General features: G+C 42.5%; 1 long non-coding RNA gene across 1 annotated transcript; it reads right to left on the bottom strand.

Annotated features, from left to right (window-relative positions):
• Nucleotides 1-337: 337 nt before the first annotated feature.
• On the bottom strand, nt 338-18667 carry LOC129622618 (uncharacterized). Its single transcript, XR_008700080.1, has 3 exons — nt 18532-18667; nt 15048-15293; nt 338-685 (listed from the first exon to the last, which is right to left on the bottom strand). It is a non-coding gene; the product is annotated as an uncharacterized LOC129622618 (long non-coding RNA).
• Between the last annotated feature and the right edge of the window lie 1225 nt (nt 18668-19892).

Here is a 19892-nt window from a genome sequence, read left to right as displayed (position 1 = left end):
TATGAGATTCATCCACATCGAATGTTTCAGTCACTCATTTATTTGCCTTTTTGTATAGTATCCCAACGTAAAAATACACCAAATTTATCTATTTTGATAACTGTATCCATTCTGGTATATACAGGCATTTCAGCAGTTTTGAGGCTTGGACTCTTATGGGTGGTGTGCCAATGAACAACGCAGTACATGTCTTTGGGAAACATTTAGTGTGGTGTACGTCCCTACATCCCGAAGTGGAACTGCTGGGTCACTGGTGAGAATGTCGTCAAAAGAGTATATGTGTGTGGTCCAGCTGCTCGCTGCTCAAAAGCCAACAAACAGGCCAGGTTGGTGGAAAGGAAAGTTTGCTTTATTTCAGATGCCGCAACTGGGAGGAGAGGATGGCGGACATATGCCCAAAGGCCGACAAGCACGGGGTGAGAACTTTAACAGACAGAGTTGGGGAGGGGGCGTTACACGCGGGAACAGCACAGTCGTCTCTGACAGTCATCTTCAGATTGGTCATGAGTGGTCTGACCAGCATCATCTTGAATGTTTTAAGTACAGTTAATCTTCAGTTCCAGGGTCCATTTGTTCCCATTTCTTTGAGGTCAGTTCTCAGAATTGTGGCAGCTCGAGTCCTGGGTGCAGTCAGGTCACCATGTAGTTCACTTCTCCATCTGGTGTTTTGGTGTCTGTAAGACAGCTCACAGGATATGGTTCAGAATATTATCTATAGCCCTTGAGAAAGAACTAGAGGTCCTTGACTATGTTTAATGACTGCATCATTATTATTCAGTCTCCTTTGACTGTTTTCCTTGTTTCTGCACTTCTCACTTCTCTGATTAAACTTATGCTTTGGCTAAAGTTTTCCACAGGCAAAAGGCAGGCAGAGGACATGGCTGGGGGGCAAGGACCGTAGGGTCCTGCTCCGTTTCAAGAATATACTGTTTTTATTGGATAATAACCAACAATCCGCTGAAGTACCCATCTATATCCTACCTGCAGTGCATGAAACTTCCTGTTCTTGACAACATCCTCCATACTTAATACTTTGACTTCTTAATTTTAGCCATTCCTAATTTTAGCTTGTGTTTCCCTGCTGACTAACAGAGTTGAGCACCTTGTCATATGTTTTCTGGCCTTTTGAACATCTTCATTTGTAAGGAGTCTGTTGCAATCTAAAAAAGAGTAGGGTTGCCTGTTTTGTTTTCCTATTGATTGGTAGGCATTGAAAAATATATATTTTAAATCCAAGTTCTCTGTGAAATATGTGAATTGTGGCTGTCTCCTCCCTGTCTTTTAGTTAGCTTGGCACACTCTTGCTGGTATTTTTTAGGAACAGAATTTCTCGGGTTTAATATGTTCAAATTATAATTTTTGTCTTATTTAGTTAGCCTTTTTGTGTCCTGTTTAAGGCATATTTGCCTGTTCCAAGGTTTTCCTCTAAAAGCTGTGCTGCTTTACCTTTCACATTTAGCTCTGCAAATAGTCTGGAGTTGATTTTTGTGTATAATGTGAGGTAGGAGTTGAGACATGCTTTTTCTCATGTGAGTGTTGAATTGGCCCAGCACCATTCACAGAAAAGACCCCTCCTTCCCACTTCATCTTTGTCTTAAATGTGGTGCGCCTGTGTCTACTGCTCTGTTTCCAGGCTCTCGCCTCTGTTCCATGGGTCAGTCTGTTCCTCCTTGCGCTAATACCACACTGCCTGAATTCCTGCAGCTTCATTAAGACTCTTGGCATCCAGTTTCATTTCTCCTCCTCAAGTTGCCTTGGCTGTTGTTGGCCACTGGCCTCCTTTTACATGCGTGTGTTTGCCATGGTTCCTCCAACCCCCAGGCCTTTGCACATGTTCCTTCTGCTGAAGCATCCTTCCCTCCTCTCATCACCTGGTTACTCTTCAGATGACACCTTAAGTTGTCACTTCCTCAGAGAAGCTTTCCCTGGGCCCCCTGGACCAGGTCAAATGCCCTGGGGAAGCCCTCATCTCACCACCAGCCTCTGAATAGTAACACAGAACTCTACTCAATTTCATGTCTAATTCCTGTGGTTCTTTGATGGATGTTTATCCCTATTCTAAGTCTGTTGAGCTCTGCAAGGAAGGATACCATGTCTGCTTCATCAATACAGTCCCAGGACTTAGCAGAAGGAGTCGCTTAATCAAAAGTTTTGAATAAAGGGAGAGAATCCCTTACTTATGGCAGTCTGAGTGTGTTTTTCTGTTTGTGTGTGCCTGTCCATATACAAGTAAAACTTTTCAGTGTATGTGTGTTTCGGGGGGGAGGGGGTGAGTAGTAACAAAGAGACCAACTTCAGGGAGCAGATCAGGGGAGACGGACCCTTCTCGCACCGCCAGTCCTCCTCGCCCCCTCCTCCGCCCCTCCCCACCCTGCACTGACCAGCACCCCAGCAGCCTCCCCTCCCCTCCGAGTGGCTGGAGGAGGACGCTGGTCTCCAGCTGCCTCCGCTCGGCTGCCCTTGTGCAGTTGTCTGCCAGTTGTGCACGCCGATTACTATGAATGCCACCATCTGGTACGCCACGTGGACATCATAATCTTTTCTTAATTACATTAGCAGCGCAATCAGTTACCGCATTACAAGGCCGGCGATGAGCTTTTAAATCTTGGTGGAAATCATAAATAATTGCACTAAGTACCAGGCGCCAGATGTGTGTGCCAACTTTGGTTGCACTAGATAAATAGTAACCTTACAAGAGTGTTAGACAGCCGGCGGTCCGGCCGGCCACCAGGAAGGCCACCACACCTGGGGCCCCACCGCAGGAAGGCCCCTACCACCCAGGCACCCAGAGAGAGGCAGGGCAGGGACCCCGAAGAGCCCTCTGAGTGTGTGGGTGCCAGGGAGAGAGGGGCGTTCTCAGAGTGGGAGCCAGAGACAGCGCAGGAGGGATGTGCAGAAAGACAAAGGGAAAATGAGGTGGGTGGACAGGAAGAGACACAGGGAGAGAAAATGGGAGACGAAAAGGTGGAGGGGCAGGGGAGAGGGGGAGAGAGAGCAGTGGAGAGAGAAGAAGGGCCAGAGGGGGAAAGGAACAGACAGACACTGAGATAGAGACCCAGACAGACATTGAGATGGAGACCCGGAGAGCCACGGAGACACAGACCCTGAATAACGGAGCAGAGCAAGCAAGCAGGTAGTAAAAAGTCCCCGATGAGGGGTAGGCCGAGAGAACAAAGGGATGTGTGTGTCAGCTGACCATGGCTCTTGACCAGCAGCTGGGAGGGATCCCAGAGACCAGCTAAGCCCCTCAGGGCAGCGGACACAAGGTCAGAGGGTGGATGAGGCTGCGGCCAGGCCGGAGGGGGCTCTGGAAGGAAGCTCTCCTCCTTTCTTTTCTCCCTCTTTCTGAAAACCTCTGGAGTCTGGGCAGAGCATGGAGCGGGGAGGTCACAGAAGATCCTGAGGAAGCAGCTCTGGTTTGTGCAGGAGAAGCCCCTAGAGCTGCTTGAGTAGCTAGAAGGCCCGTGTTGGGGAAGTCCCTCTGTGGGGGCGACTTTTAAGTTGAGACATGTTTGCTCAGTCACAGTTAGCCAGGGGACAAGCTGGTGAGAGAGAAGCAGAGTGCTCCAGGAGAGGGAACAGCATGTGCAAAGGCCCAGGGGCAGGAAGGAACTTAGCATATCAGAGAGAGAGATGGCTCAAGCAAAGAAAATGGTCACAGAGAAAGATAAATAAAGTGGGTGGTGGTAGAAAATGTGTTTATTCCCATTTACTCCTGAAACCTAACCAACATGGGCTTAAATAGAATGTAAAGATGTATAAATTCATAGGACAAAGAAAACAGGAGAGAAGACAAAAGCAGACAAGGTCTATTAACCAAATTTTGGAAGCTAGAAAGAAGATGGATAATGGTAATTGACTTGCGGAGTAGGCAAAACTGAAAAGAGAGTCTACAGGATGGGGTGAGGGGAACTAGGAGCAAACCAAGTAGCCCCACGGGCCTGGGATGGGCTCAGGGGTGGGAAGCTGGCTGCTTCTGAAGGCGGCTGGGAGGGAGGAGCATGAGAGAGTGGGAGGGGCCTCATTCAGCCAGAGGACCAACCACACCTCCTACTGCTGGAGACAAGAAGCTCACCCTCTCAGAAGGTGACAGGAAGACTTTGGACCTGGGGCATTAGCTCAGCCAAGATGAGGCCCAGACCTCTATCTCCCCAGGTTGCCCACAGGATGCTGGCAACTGGGCGGAGGGCTGTCTCCATGCCTCCTTCTCCCTTCAGGTCAGGGAATTTTTTTTTTTTTATTCGCAAGTGCCTAGCACAAAGGAACAGGTCTACAGAGACCTTCCAAGTCCCTCCAGTGAAACAGTGTCAGCCTAATGACCCTTGGGTGACCCCTGCTGCTGCTGCTGCTGCTAAGTCGCTTCAGTCGTGTCCGACTCTGTGCGACCCCATAGACGGCAGCCCATCAGGCTCCCCCCGTCCCTGGGATTCTCCAGGCAAGAACACTGGAGTGGGTTGCTATTTCCTTCTCCAATGCATGAAAGTGAAAAAATAAAGTGAAGTCGCTCAGTTGTGTCCGACTCCTAGCGACCCCATGGACTGCAGCCCACCAGACCCCTCCGTCCATGGGATTTTCCAGGCAAGAGTACTGGAGTGGGGTGCCATGTGTAAAGAGCTTCCACTCAGCTCTTTATACAACACTTTGAAATATATTGAGTGAGTCATCTCTCACCAAATATTTGTAGACAACTCTAGAATGAAAGACAAGAGACAAAAGATTCAGGTGAACAGGGAAAGGCAACTAGGAGAAAGAGAGATAGCACAGGGATCAGGGAAACATTTAAGTAAACACCTATAAATAATTTTCTCTGAAAGATAAGAGATGGCATTGCAGCTATAAAACAAGATTAGAATGTTATGTGTGTATTTTTAAAGGGAATATTGAGAGAACATGAAAGGGTTAGAAGAAAAAGTTAAGATTAAACCCAGAAATTTGAATAAAAGATACAAAGAATTTCTTTCAAATAGAAAATAAGATAATGAGAAAATCAGAGGATCAACCCAGGAGATCCAACATACACCTAATCAGAGATCAAGAAATAGAGAATAAATGACATCAGTGCAAGACATCTAGAATGATGGCAAAAGATGTTCTAGAAAAAGAGAAGAGAGATAGAAAAGAGCATTATCAAAGAAATAATACAAGAAAATTCCCCAGAATTGCAGGACATGAACTTATAGATTGAAAGGAAATACCCCACCTCAATGAAAAAAAGACTCTCAACTAGACATGTTACTGTGAAATTTTAGAACATCAAAAATAAAGAGAGACCCTCATAACTTCCAGAAAGGAAGAAAGCTGCATACAAAGAACTGGGGACCAGAAGAGAATTGAACTTCCCAAAAAAAACAACTCTGGAAACTAGAAAACATGGAACAAAGACTTACATATTATAAGCGAACACACTTTTCAACCAAGAATTCTAAATCTTACCTGGTTATCAATTAACTGAAAAATGAACACATTTTCAGATGTGCAAGATTTAAAAAAAAATATTAGCTTCTCTGCATTTCTTTTCAGGAGGCTATTGGAAGACATGCTTCAGCTAAACAAGGGAGAAAACTAGGAAAGATGAGGGCGTGGGCTATGGGAAGTGAGATGCACAGGAAGACCAAGGGGAGACCTGGAATGATGGGAACCAAGTGCATCTGGAGGACAGTGAATACCAGGAAGACTTGAGACAAGTCACCCTGAACTGTGGCAGTCACATGGAAGGCCACAGCAGGACTGTGTCCAGGGGAGGAAAAAAAGCTGGATTACCTGGAGAATCTGACCATACTGGGAAGGGTTTTTAATAGTTCATTGGCAAGTTTGAGGCTGAAGTGGTGAGGAATCATAGAAAACTAGGCAAATTATTAACTCTGGGAAAAACAAAAATTGAACAAGAAAAGAATGCATTAATAGCACTGTCTAGCTCAACTGTGACCAATATTTACATAGTCCTAATTATATGGATATTGAATTGTCAAAAATTGTGATGGAACTATGTTAGAAGAATGGGAAGAGAAGTGTGTGGTATGATGTAAGAGAACTAAATCCTCATCTTTCTTACCAGAAAGTCAATAGCCTTTTCTGTAATGTGAAACTAGCAATGTACATAGTCGTCTTGAAATATGATGGCAAATAGCAAAGAGATTGCGCAAAGTTCAAAGTTGTTTCTTAGAAGGGAGAAATTAAAGATGCAGTAGGGACCATTTTTTTGTTGTTGTTATAAACCTTCGCTGCTATTTGATTCTTTAAATCAGAGGTCCTCAACCTCCGGGATCTAATCCTGATGATCGGAGGTAGAGCTGATGTAATAATAATAGGAATAAAGTGTACAATAAATATAATGCACTTCAATCATCTCAAGACCATTTCCCCCTCCCCCATCCCAGTCCGTGGAAAAACTGTCTTCCACAAAACCAGTCCCTGGTGTCAAAAAGTTTAGGGACTATTGTTTTAAATCACATACATGAATTTTGATATAAATTTCTAAATTCAATTGAAAAAAAAAAAAAGAAATCGGAAGGTGGTTTGAAATGAGGGGAAGAGGCACCAACCCAGCAGAGCCTCACAGGCCATCATCAATAGATAAAATTTTCCCCTAGAGCCACATGAAGCCATAGAAGGATTTTCTGAAGAGGAGTGACAATGTCAGATCTGTTTTTCTATAACGAGACTTTGTTTTCAGTTGCAATGTTTCAGGCTGACCTTCGTCCTGAATTACCCAAGATTCATGTATGGCGAGATGGCTTGCTCTCAGGTTAGCTCTCCTAATCTGGGGCCCTCCTGCCTTACAGAGTGCTACACAGACCATGACTTTGAAGGCAGATGGGAAAAAGAGAAAGAAAAGCTGACCACCCCCTGCTCTCCAGTCCAGCATTCACTAGAGCTCCAACACAAAGCTGCCCTTGTTTCTGGAGGAGGGTCATGTGGGGTCAACTCAAGAACCCTGTGAACAGATTCCTGCTAAATGAGTTGGCTGGAAACTCAAAATTATTTTAGTAGCTGGTGTTATGCTGATAAACTTGACTTGTCTCATTTTTTAAAAAAGCACAAAGTGTAAAGGTATTTCATCACTCTATCTCTTATTTTTAAGGTTTGAAAGTTAGGGGGCTAATTCACAATATAACATTACAGACATTTTGGCCACTGTTCTCTATGGGGCCACACACCTGATTTGTTTTTTTCTTGTGGCCATTTTGTTTTCTCTTTAAGGGAAACTCTTTTAAATCCTGGAAAGTGTCAGACACTGATTACACTTCCTCTAAACCAGGACACATCAGTGAACGGGTCTGGGCCAAGACCCAGTGTCTCGGCAGCATTTGGACAATCACGGCTACCGTGAGGGGAGGACATGGCGAGAAGATGCTACTGTTTGTTAAATGCGTAAAAAATAGCCAAAATCTTGGCATAAAATCACATTGCATTTAACGCTCATTCACCCATTAAATGTTAATTGTCTATGAAATAGTTTTTGAAAACATGCATGTACATCACATATCTAAGACAATCAACTATAATATACTATAAAAAGTTATTTTTTTCCCTTGCCCCAGTGCTTCTTTACAATTCAGCCAACCAGAGCTAAGAGGCAGGCTGCCTGCGTCTTTTCAGGGTCACACAGAAGACTAAACATGCTTTTAGCTGATCTTTGTTCTCCTGTGCTATTTGGAAGCAGGATGTTTGCAAAGAGCATGGTCTGCTCCGATCCGTCTGTCCCTCCCGCCGCTTACTTTAGCAGCGGAGGTAAACGTGGACGTGGAACCCCAGTTCTGTCACTTTTTAGCTCCGTGACCTCGAGCAAACTGTTAGCTTCCCTGAGCCTCGGTTTCCTCATCAAGAAAACGAGGATAATAACAGGCTGTGACTCATGTGGTTGCTCTTAGGATATGTATGTACACACACACACTAGGCTGTGGGTTCTCAGTGGACAGGTATTGCAGGGTGACGCTTTTATTATAGAGGAGAAAAAGTATAGTTATCCTTATATAGACTGTATTAGTTTCTGATTGCTGTTCTAAGAAATTAACACAAGCTTAATGTTTGAAGACTGCACAAATCTACTCTCTTGTAGTTCTGGATATCAGAAGTCCAGAATGAGTTTCACTGGACCAAAATTTGAGGTGTTATGAGAGCTGTGCTCCCTCCAGAGGCTCCAGGAAGAATTTGCTTCCCTCGCTTTCCAGCTTCTACAAGCCCCCTGCTTTCCTAGGCTCATGATCCCTCCTTCCATCTTCAAAACCAGCCGTGTAGTATCTGCCAATCTCTCTCCCTCTGTTTCTGTTGCTGCATCAGCTTTTCTTTACCCTGAACTTCCCTCTCATAAGGAGCCTTGGGATTGCATCTAGGGCCCACTGGGATGATCTAATCTCCCCATCCCAAGATCCATCACTTCACACATCTGCAATGTCCCTTTTACCATGTGAGGTAACATAGTCACAGGTGCTGGAGACTAAGGCAGGAGCATCTTAGGAGGACATCATTCAGCCTACCAAACTGACGTTTTAGACAGTAAGAGAACAATTACTTTTTGCTTTTACTGTTTCTTAAATAAAATTTATCCTGCACCAAAGTCCCATGTATGGCTCAGCTTCCCTGGTAGCTCAGCTGGTAAAGAATCTGCCTGCAATGTGGGAGACCTGGGTTCAATCCCTGGGTTGGAAAGATCTCCTGGAGAAGGGACTGGCTACCCACTCCAGTATTCTGGCCTGGAGAATTCCATGGACTATATAGTCCATGGGGTCGCAAAGAGTCGGGCATAACTGAGCGCCTCTCACTTTCACTTTCTTTCAAGTTCCATGCATGTTATATGAATGCACATGTGTAAGCCCTCACCTTTATACTATTAGTATGAGGCTGAGATAGACAGTGTAGGTAGGCTGCCAAAACCCCAAGTGGTTTTATGTTATCTGCTGGTACACTTAGGGCTGAAGAAAGCTGTGCATTTATGTGGCTTCTGCATAGGCTCTTAGGGGTCACATACCCCACCATGTGGTCTAAAGTTGGCTCTGAAATATCATGGCCTTGAATTTTAGAGATCCAAATCGAGGACTTACTCTCAGAAGAACAGCATATTTTATTAATATACAAATAAAAAGGGAAGGGGAATCTGTTAAAAAGAGAGGTGTTATCTTCTTAAGTTCATAGAGAAGAAGCTCAAAAAGTATTGCAAATTCAAGACTACAGAAGGAGTTAAAGAAGTCTGCTCTTGGACGACTCTGTCTCTCAGAACTAAGTTGTCCAGAAAACTGAGGTATACAGATAGAAGTATCCCCAAACTATCAGATCAGGAGCAGTGGGAAAAAAAGAAAGAATTTAAAACAGCCCCACTAAGCTGGAGGAAGAGAAAGATTAAGACCTTGGGACCAGACTAGACTAGATGGAGTCCCTGGTAGCTCAGCTAGTAAAGAATCCATCTGCAATGCAGGAGACACCAGTTCGATTCCTGGGTTGGGAAGATCCCCTGGAGAAGGGAACCACTACCCACTCCAGTATTCTGGCCTAGAGAATTCCATGGACTGTATAGTCCACGGGGTCACAAAGAGTCAGACACGACTGAGCATCTTTCACTTTCAAGGACTAGATGGATATGAGACAGCAAATGTGATCCTGAAGCCGAATAGACGAATACGAAAAGGAAACGTAAAGACAGCATTAGAGGAAGGCCCATGCCTTGACTACACCAGAAACAATGCCTGAAGAAACTTACCAGAGAAGAGAAGCACGATCTCAGAGGGAGACCAGAATGAGTCTCCCTAAGGTTATCATATCCAGGACATGATCGGGAGATGGCTTCTTCTTCACATACACACGCACATGAGCACACACACACACACACACACACACACAGAGTAGTGTATCACTGTAGCCACTGAGACTTCTCCCCTTAGGAGCATCTAAACCCAGGAGTTACAGAGAATCCATGCAAATTGGAGAGGGAAGAGGAATTAATCGGCATAAAATACTAGAAGTATCACAAGGTGAATCTCAAGGTAATAGGACCACTGTCGCTGGAGATCAAGTTATTGCCTAGCCCCTGAGAGAATGGCCTGATAAATCTAAGGAATTAGAACTCTCAAAGGCTGTGGTGCACACTCCTGGCTGCACATTAGAATCACCTGGGAAAACTGTTCAAGATAGTGACGCTTGAGCACCAACCCAGATCAAATAAATCCGTCAACCTCTGACTGATGGTCTTGGGCAAGGGCTCTCAAGCTTGAGTAGGCATAAGAATCCCCCGCAGGGCTTGATAAAACACTGATTTCCATGTCCCACACTCAGGGTTCAGGTGGTGCTTGAGGATTTTGAATTTCTAGCCAATTCCCGAGTGATGCTGAGGCTGCCACCCAGGGACGTCATGCTTTTGTTTTTATATCATTTTACTTATTTATTTACTTTTTTCTGTGCTGGGTCTTTCTTGCTGGGTAGATTTTTCTCTGGTTGCAGCAAATGGGGGGCTATTCTCCAGTTGGGGTGCACAGACTTCTTATTGCAGTGGCTTCTCCTGTTGCAGAGCACAGGCTCCAGGGGACTCAGGCTTCAGCAGTTGTGGCTCCCGGGCTCCACAGCACAGGCTTAGAAGTTGTGCCGCACAGATTTAGTTGCTCCACGGCATGTGGGATCTTCCCAGACCAGGGATGGAACCTGCATCTCCTGCACTGGCAGGAGGATTCTTTATCACTGAGCCACCAGGAAGGCCCTGAGAGCCACGTTTTCTAAGGGAAGGCACTGCAGACGTAAAGATACATGAAGCAGTGGGGCAGGTGGGATAATGACAGATGGAGCCAGGCCTAGGTTAGATGCTGGCTGATGGAACACAACTGGCAGCATTGTCCAGCCTGGATGTGAAAATGGGGCAACACGTGTTTGCTCAATGGACACTTTTAGCACAGCTACAACTTTTTGCTATCACTGTCTTTCGCTCTGGGAGATACCAGGGGACAAAAACAGTGCCTTGCTGAAAGGAGAAAGCAAACACAGGGGCATGCAATTGTAGGGGCAGATCCCATGACTGTAGAAGAAGATCAAAGAAGTCTCCTTGAGGCTGGACCAGCCCAAAGCGAAGGCTGTGCCTTGCAAGCACATGGGAGAGCCCTTGGATCTCACTGGGACCCCAGGGGAACAGGTTACAGAAGCTTCAATTGCAGCTTAAGCTCAGGCAACTGCTGAGAGCAATTTTGCAGAAAAAGCGAAGTGTGCTGAAGAGGAAGAAAGCTGGTCAGGAACTGTGGTTCTCACACTTCTCTGAGTGTTAGGATTACCTGGAGAGCTTTCAAACCGCCCTGTGCATAGGCCACAACCCAACCAATTAAATCAGGATTTCTGGGGCTGGTACCCCAGCATCCACATTGTATAAAACTTCTCAGGGGGTTCCCAAGTGCAGCCAAAAGACAGGGTCTTGCTACCAACCTTGTGTGCTACCTGGGAGCCTGCTACAAATGCAGAGTCTCAGGTCTTCCGCTAGACCCACTGAACTTTGTTTTATCAGTATCTCTAGGGATCTGTGTGCACACAAATATCTAAGAAGCACTGCTCTAGAAGGCAGCTTTCTTAGGCCTAAGCAGCTTCAGAGCAAGAGGCATTGGCAACAGGAGCCCTGAAAACACCTGCTCCAAGACACCAGCAGAGGCTGGACCACCGTAGAGGGCCCACGTTCAGTTTATAACTGGGAATTCAGAAACAAAAGGATCTGTGGAATAAGGCTGAAAGGAAAGAAGGTGATCTCAGCAAAAAATTTGCCAGACTGTTAGCACTGGTTACCTCTGGGAGGAGGGAGAGTGAAGCAGGAAATTTGAGTTTTTGTTTTCTGACTTTCTGTACAGTTTGAATTTCCTCACCATGTGGGTATGTGTGCGTTTTAGTGTGTTTGGGGAGTTGTTAAGTATTATGTTGATGGTGAGATTATGGGATATTCTTTAACATTTTCTTTATTAAAAAATCTAATTAATGGTATTTTTTAAACAGCAATATACAAAGCAAAAGCAATTAGAAATACCAAGATAAATATGGAAAAATTACAGTCTTAATAGGATACCTTAATATTATTGCATCACTTTGTCTTTGTCAAATCAATTAGGCAAAAAGAAGTAAAAATATGGAAGATATAAATAATTTCATTAATAGGATGATTTACTAGATACATTTAAAAATATGTAATCTATATGTAGAGAATAATTTTAACACATTTCACTTAGTATATTTTACAAATGAATCATTTTTCTGAGGTGATACAGTGAGGAATCACCTCATATCAGTCAGGTTGGTCATCATCAAAAAGCTTACAAACAATAAATGCTGGAAAGGGTGTGGAGAAAAGGGAACCCTCCTGCACTCTTCAAGGGAGTGTAAATTGGTACAACCCCTAGGGAGAATAGTATTGAAGTTCCTTTAAAAACTAAAACACAGCACTGTTTCCAATAGCCAGGACATGGAAGCAACCTAGATGGCCAGCGGCAGACGAATGGATGAGAAAGCTGTGGCATATATGCACATTACTCAGCTATTAAAAAGAACGCATTTGAAGCAGTTCTAATAAGGCGGATGAAACTGGAGCCTATTATAAAGAGTGAAAAGTCAGAAAGGAAAACACAAATATTGCCGGGAGAAATATCAATAACCTCAGTTATGGAGATGACACCACTCTTATGGCAGAAAGCGAAGAGGAACTGAAGAGATTCTTGATGAAAGTGAGAGGAGAGTGAAAAAGTTAGCTTAAAACTCAACTTTCAGAAAACTATGATCATGGTATCTGGTCCAATCACTTCATGGCAACTAGATGGGGAAACAGTGGAAACAGTGACAGACTTTAATTTTTTGAGCTCCAAAATCACTGCAGATGGTGACTACAGCCATGAAATTAAAAGATGCTTGCACCTTGGAAGAAAAGTTATGACCAACCTAGACAGCATTTTAAAAAGCAGAAACATTACTTTCCCAACAAAGGTCCATCTAGTCAATGCTATGGTTTTTCCAGTAGTCATGTATGGATGTGAGAGTTGGACTATAAAGAAAGCTGAGTGCTTTCTGAAGAATTGATGCTTTTGAACTGTGGTATTGGAGAAGACTCTTGAGAGTCCTCTGGACAGCAAGGAAATCCAACCAGTCCATCCTAAAGGAAATCAGTCCTGAATATTCATTGGAAGGACTGATGCTGAAGCTGAAACTCCAATACTTTGGCCACCTGATGCAAAGAAATGACTCATTTGAAAAGACCCTGATGCTGGGAAAGATTGAAGGTGGGAAGAGAAGGGGACGACAAAAGATGAGATGGTTGGATGGCATCACCAACTCAATGGACATGAGTCTGAGTAAACTCTGGGAATTGGTGATGGACAGGGAGACCTGGTGTGCTGCAGTCCATGGGGTCACAAAGAGTCGGACATGACTGAGCGACTGAACTGAACTGAACAGTATATTAATGCATATATATGGAATTTAGAAAGATGGTAATGATGACCCTATATGCGAGACAGCGAAAGAGACACAGATATAAAGAATAGACTTTTGGGCTCTGTGGGAGAAGGAGAGGGTGGGATGATTTGAGAGAATAGCATTGAAACATGTATATTATCATGCGTGAAATAGATGACCAGTCCAAGTTTGATGCATGAAACAAGGCACTCAAAGCCGGTACCCTGGGACAACCCAAAGGGATGGGATGGGAGGTGAGAGGGGAGTTCGGGATGGGGGACACATGTACACCTGTGGCTGATTCATGTCAATATATGGCAAAACCCACCACAATATTGTAAAGTAATTAACCTCCAATTAAAATAAATTAATTAATTTTAAAAATACATGCAGACTTCAAAATAATCTACACCTTTATATTATGCATGCAATTCTTTGCATTAAATTTTCTAAACACCTTTTATTGAGATATATTTGTCATATAATAAAGTGTACATGTTGAAAGTAATTTGGCAAAACTAATACAATTATGTAAAGTTTAAAAAATAAAATAAAATTAAAAAATAAATAAATAAATAAAAATAGAGCTACCATATGATCCAGCAATCCCACTCCTAGGCATATATCCAGAGGAAACCATATTTCTAAAAGACCCACACACCCCAATTTCATTGCATCACTATAATAGCCAAAACATGGAGGTAACCAAAGAGTCCATCCAGAAGAATGGATAAAGAAGATATAGTACATATATACAATGGAATATTACTCAGCCATAAAGATGAATGAAACTATGCCATTTGCAGCAACATAGATGAACCTGGAGATTATCATACCAAGTGAAGTACATCAGGCAGAGAAAGACAAATATCATATGGTATCACTCATATGTTGAATCTGCTTTTAAAAAATGATACAAATGAGCTTATTTACAAAACAGAAATCGACTTGCAGATATAGAAAACAAACTGATGGTTACCGAAGGGGAAACAGTGGCAAGAGGAGGGATAAATCAGGAATTTGGGATTAACATACACCCAGGTCTCCCACATTGCAGGCAGATGCTTTAACATCTGAGCCACCAGGGAAGCCCTAACATATACACACTACTGTATATAAGATAGATAACCAACAAAGACCTACTGTATAGCATAGGAAACTCTACTCAGTATTCTGTGATAACCTATAAGAGAAAAGAATCTGAAAATGAATGACTATATGTATAACAATCACTTTTCTACATACCGGAAACTCATACAACATTGTAAATAAACTATACTCCAATAAAATTTTTAAAAAGAAGTCAATGTAATATCAATTGCAGCTCAATACAATGTTCACAGAATTATATAAGCTGATTCTAAAATTAATATGGAAGAGCAGATGTATATGAATTGACAAGTATTAAACATAATGTTCTACAAGATTCGTGACTTTGTAAGATTATAGAAATTAAAATGTCATGACATTGGAGTAGGAAAAGCCAAATAGACAGATAACAGAACTGAGCAGAAAATTCAGGTATAGTCTGTCCATTGGCTTATTAATCTAATAACATACAATGTCAAATGCATAAGGAAATTATGTGCTATTCAATAAATGATATTAGAAAAATTGCCTCCCATTTTGAAAAAATAAAATTAGATCCTTACCTTACAAAAGGGCTTCCATTGTGGCTCACTTGGTGAAGAATTCGCCTGTAGTACGGGAGACCTGGGTTCAATCCCTGGGTTGGGAAGATCCCCTGGAGCAGGGAAAGGCTACCCACTCCAGTATTCTGGCCTGGAGAATCCCATGGACTGTACAGTCCAGGGGTCGCAAAGAGTCGGACACGACTGAGCGACTTTTCACACAGTGTTACACCATCCACGAGGAAGAAGTGCCAATGGACAAAAGTTCTAAAAGATAAACACAAAACAACTGTGTTAGAAAAAAGACAGCAGAACATGTTAACAGCTTGGGGTATGTGCTGCTTCTTAAATAAAGCACAAGACCATAAACGCAAAGTTTAATACATTGACTACATTATAAGCCATTGTTCCGTGTGACAGATGACACCACAAAATTTCTGAACAGGGACAAATGTGTTAAAAATATCAACAACCTCTTTAAGAGACAAAGAATTAGGGCCAAGAATGAATAAAGAATTCTTACAAGTCAATAAGAAAAAAAAATGAACAATCTAATAGAAACTGGACAAAGGGTATGAACAGGCAATTCACAGAAAAGGAGATACAAATGGTCAGTAATCATATTTTAAAAGATCTTTCACTTCACTAGTCATCAGGCGACTAATTGCAAAGCAAAATAAAAAGATACTATTTTTTACTCATTAGTTTAGCAGATTTTTTTAAGTTAGAGTATCACAAGTACTAGCAGGACAAGGGTAATACATTCCTATGTTATGAGAGGAGTATAAAATGGATATTTGAAAATGTATATAAAATGCCATTCCCACTTTGAAGGGCATTTGGGCGGGACCAGAAGAAAAAATGTATTCTATAACATAATAATGCCACATCTTTGCTTCTACCTTGGGGAAACACTGGTACGTACTTCAAGGGAGCATGAATGTTGACTTTTCAGTTTCCCCTAGAAAAGCAAAACCTGGAAATAACCTAAGAGTCCATCAAACAGAATGCAGCTGAATAAACTACATTAAGTCCATACTATGCAATACACCACAATAGTTAAAAATGAATCTGCTTGATGTATAGAAATGGATGGCAAAGATGCTTATAATTCACAGAAGATGCAGTATCACATATGCAGTATGATATGTGTTAAAAAAAAATCCACAAACTGTATTTTCTCTAAGTTGACATACATAAATGCCAAAAAAATCTGAAGTGCCATTCAGCATGGCAAACTGAGATGATGTGGTATTCCTTTCTGCTTTCACCTAGAATCTTTCTAGAAATCTTATATAAAATATTCTATAATATTTCAAAATAGAGACCTAGTCAATCACTCCCCATAAACACAAATACACATAAATGAATGTCAAGTTGTAAGAAATAGAGATTTCCAAAAGCCAGGTCTGTACAAACTGAAGTTCAGTAGCCCTGAGGTGAGGAAACTAGATGCTACAGAATTTTAATTTGGAGATTCAAAACAATGTGGAATTAATCAACTATACTTCAATAAAATTAATTGGTTGCATTATATAATCTACTTTAGATTACTGAATAAATCTGTTTCAGCTTTCATTTAAAATGAAAAAAAAACAATATGAAATTAAATCTCTAGATAAGAATAACATGGACAATGTAGGAAGGAGTGAGTGGTGATCAGACCCATGAACAGTTTGAGAAAGGATATAGACAAGGGTTCATGGGGTTCTCACGGCTAGTATACTGGAGTGGCTTGACAGTCCCTCCTCCAGGGGATCACATTCTGTCAGAACTCTCCACTACGACCCATCGATCTTGAGTGGCCCAGAATGGCATGGCTCATAGCTTCATTGAGTTACGCAAGCCCCTTCAGCAAGGCTTCAGCATTACGTGAACTGAGAACTTCCAGATGTTCAAGCTGGGTTTAGAAAAGGCAGAGGAACCAGAGATCAAATTGCCAACATTTGTTGGATCATAAAGAAAGCACGGGAATTCCAGAAAAAACATCTACCTCTGCTTCATTGACTACGCTAAAGCCTTTGACTGTGTGGATCATAACAACCTGCGGAAGATTCTTAAAGAGGTGGGAATACCAGACCATCTTACCTGTCTCCTGAGAAACCTGTCTGTGAGTCAAGAAGCAACAGTTAGAATCCTGTGTGGAACAATTTACTGATTCAGGATTGAGAAAGGAGTATGACAAGGCTGTTAATTGTCACCCTGTTTATTTAACTTATATGCAGAGCACATCATGAGAAATGCTGGGCTAAATGAGTTACAAGTTGGAATCAAGTTTGCCAGGAGAAATATCAACCATCTCAGATACGTGGATGATACCACTGTAATGCAGAAAGCAAATAAAGAACCTCTTGACGAGGGTGAAGGAGGAGAGTGAAAAAGTCAGCTTAAAGCTCAATATTAAAAAAACTAGGATCATGGCATCTGGCCCCATCACGTCATGGCAAATAGAAGGGGGAAAGGTGAAAGCAGCGACAATTTCCTCTTCTTGGGTTCTAAAATCACCGTGAATGGTGACTGCAGCCATGAAATCAGAAGACGACTGCTTCCTGGCAGGAATGCTGTGACGAACCTGGACAGTGTGTTAAATAGCAAAGACATCACTTTACTGGCAAAGGTGCGTATAGTCAAAGCTATGGTCTTTCCAGTAGTCATATATGGATGTGAGAGTGGGACAATATAGAAGGCAGAGTGCCGAAGAATTGATGCTTTCAAACAGTGGTGCTGGTGAAGACTCTTGAGAATCACTTGGAAAGCAAGGAGATCAAATCAATCAATCTTAAAGGAAATATACCCTGTATACTCTTTGGAAGGATTGATGCTGAAACTGAAGTTCCAATACTTAGGCCACCTGATGCAAACACCTGACTCACTGGGAAAAACCCTGATACTGGGAAAGATTGAAGGCAGAAGGAGAAGAGGGCGACAGAGGATGCAATGGTTGGATGGCACCACTGATTGGACATGAACTTGGGAAAACTCCAGGAGATGGTGAGGGCAGGGAAGTTGGGCTTGCTGCAGTCCGTGGGATTGCAAAGAATCGGACATGACTTAGTGACTGAGCAGCAACAACATAGACAAGGGTATTCGCTAACTTCAGACTTTGGTTGTTCAAGCATGCATCACAAAAACTTAAGCATACCTTCTGAAAGCAGAGAAATAGTGTTCCAAACCACTGAGGACAAAAAGGGAGGGGAGGAAACAAAGAAATCTCACCAATAAAATAGAAGGCAGAATAAGGGGGGAAAAGAAAAATAAAGAAAAAATATGGCAAACAGAGAGCACAAAATAAGATGGTAAGATATACATTAGTATTCAAAGTAAATATAAACGGACTAATCCTGCCAGTTAAAAAAACAAAGATACTTAGATTGGGGCAGGATGGGAGGTGGGGAGAGTAGACAGCTACATATAGTAAAAGATTGCATCTCAGAAAGTTAAAATAAAAAAACAGAAAAAGTTATGTCAGAGAAATTTAATTGAAAATAATTTAAAAGCTGCATACATGTTCAATTGTGTCCGACTCTTTGCGATCCCACAGACTGTAGCCTGCCAGGCTGCTGTTCATGATATCTCCCAGGCAAGAATATTGGAGTGGGATGCAATTCCCTCCTCCAGGGGATCTTCCCAACCCAGCAATCAAACTCAAGTCTCCTACACTTCCTGGCAGATTCTTTACCACGGAGGCACAGGGAAAGCCAATTTAAAAGCTGATGTAGCTATATTAGGGCTGCCCAGGTGGCACAGTGGTAAAGAATCCACCTGCCAATGCAAGAGACACAGGTTTGATCCCTGGATTGGGAAGATCCCCTGAAGGAGGAAACTCACCCACTCCAGTATTCTTGCCTGGAATATTCCATGGACTTATGAGTCTGGTGGGCTATAGTCCATTGTGTTGCAAAGGATTGGACATATTGAGCACACACATGCACATAGCTATATTAAGATTTGGAGAAATAGATTTTGAGGCAAAAGCACTAATAGAGATAAAGAGCAGTGTTGCATAATAAGAAACAATTAAAATGCAAGAATCATAAACCTACATGCGTCTATAACAACCTCAAAATATATAAAGCAAAACACTACTGAAATTGTAGCCATATCCACAAACAGGGAGATTTTAATGTACTGTCTCTTATTTATATGTCAAGCAGATGAAAAGCAAAATTAGTAATAAATAAGATTTGAACAACACAATTAACAAGCTCAAACTTATAAAGCTGTTTAGAACCCTGCATTCAACTTTAGAGAACAGCCAATTTTTCAAAGCATATACACCAACACAAGAGAAATAAGAGACGTAGGTTCGATCCCTGGGTCAGGAAGATCCCCTAGAGTATGGCACAGGACCCACTTCAGTATTCTTGTCTGGAGAATCCCATGGACAAAGGAGCCTGGTGGGCTACAGTCATAGGGTCACAAAGAATGGGACTCAACTGAAGCGACCTAGCACAGCACAGTACGTGGAACAGTTATAAAAACAGCCAACCACCAGATCAGATTAGTCTCAGAAACTCCAGTATCATGCAGACGATATACTCTGATAACGAAATTAAAAAGACCCTAAATTGGTTCTTTGCAAAATTTAATAAAATATACAAATTTCCAGCATAATTTATCCAGAAAAAACAGAGAAAGCACCCATAAACAATATTAAGAATGAAAAGGGGGATTTCTCTGGTGGTCCAGTGGTTAAAAATCGCCTGCCAATGCAGGAGACACAGGTTCAATTCCTGGTCAGAGAAGACCCCACGTGCTGAGAAGTAACAAAGCCTGCAAGCCACAACTACTGAGCCTGCACACCACAACTGCTGAAGCCCGAGCAGCTGGAATCTGTGCTCCAAGCGAGGGAAGCCACTGCAGTGA

The sequence above is a fragment of the Bubalus kerabau genome, chromosome 11, assembly GCF_029407905.1.
Source record: "Bubalus kerabau isolate K-KA32 ecotype Philippines breed swamp buffalo chromosome 11, PCC_UOA_SB_1v2, whole genome shotgun sequence".
NCBI classification, from domain to species: Eukaryota; Metazoa; Chordata; class Mammalia; order Artiodactyla; family Bovidae; genus Bubalus; species Bubalus kerabau.
The sequence above is the reverse complement of the archived record's forward strand: the minus strand, read 5'-3'. Positions and strand labels throughout refer to the sequence as shown.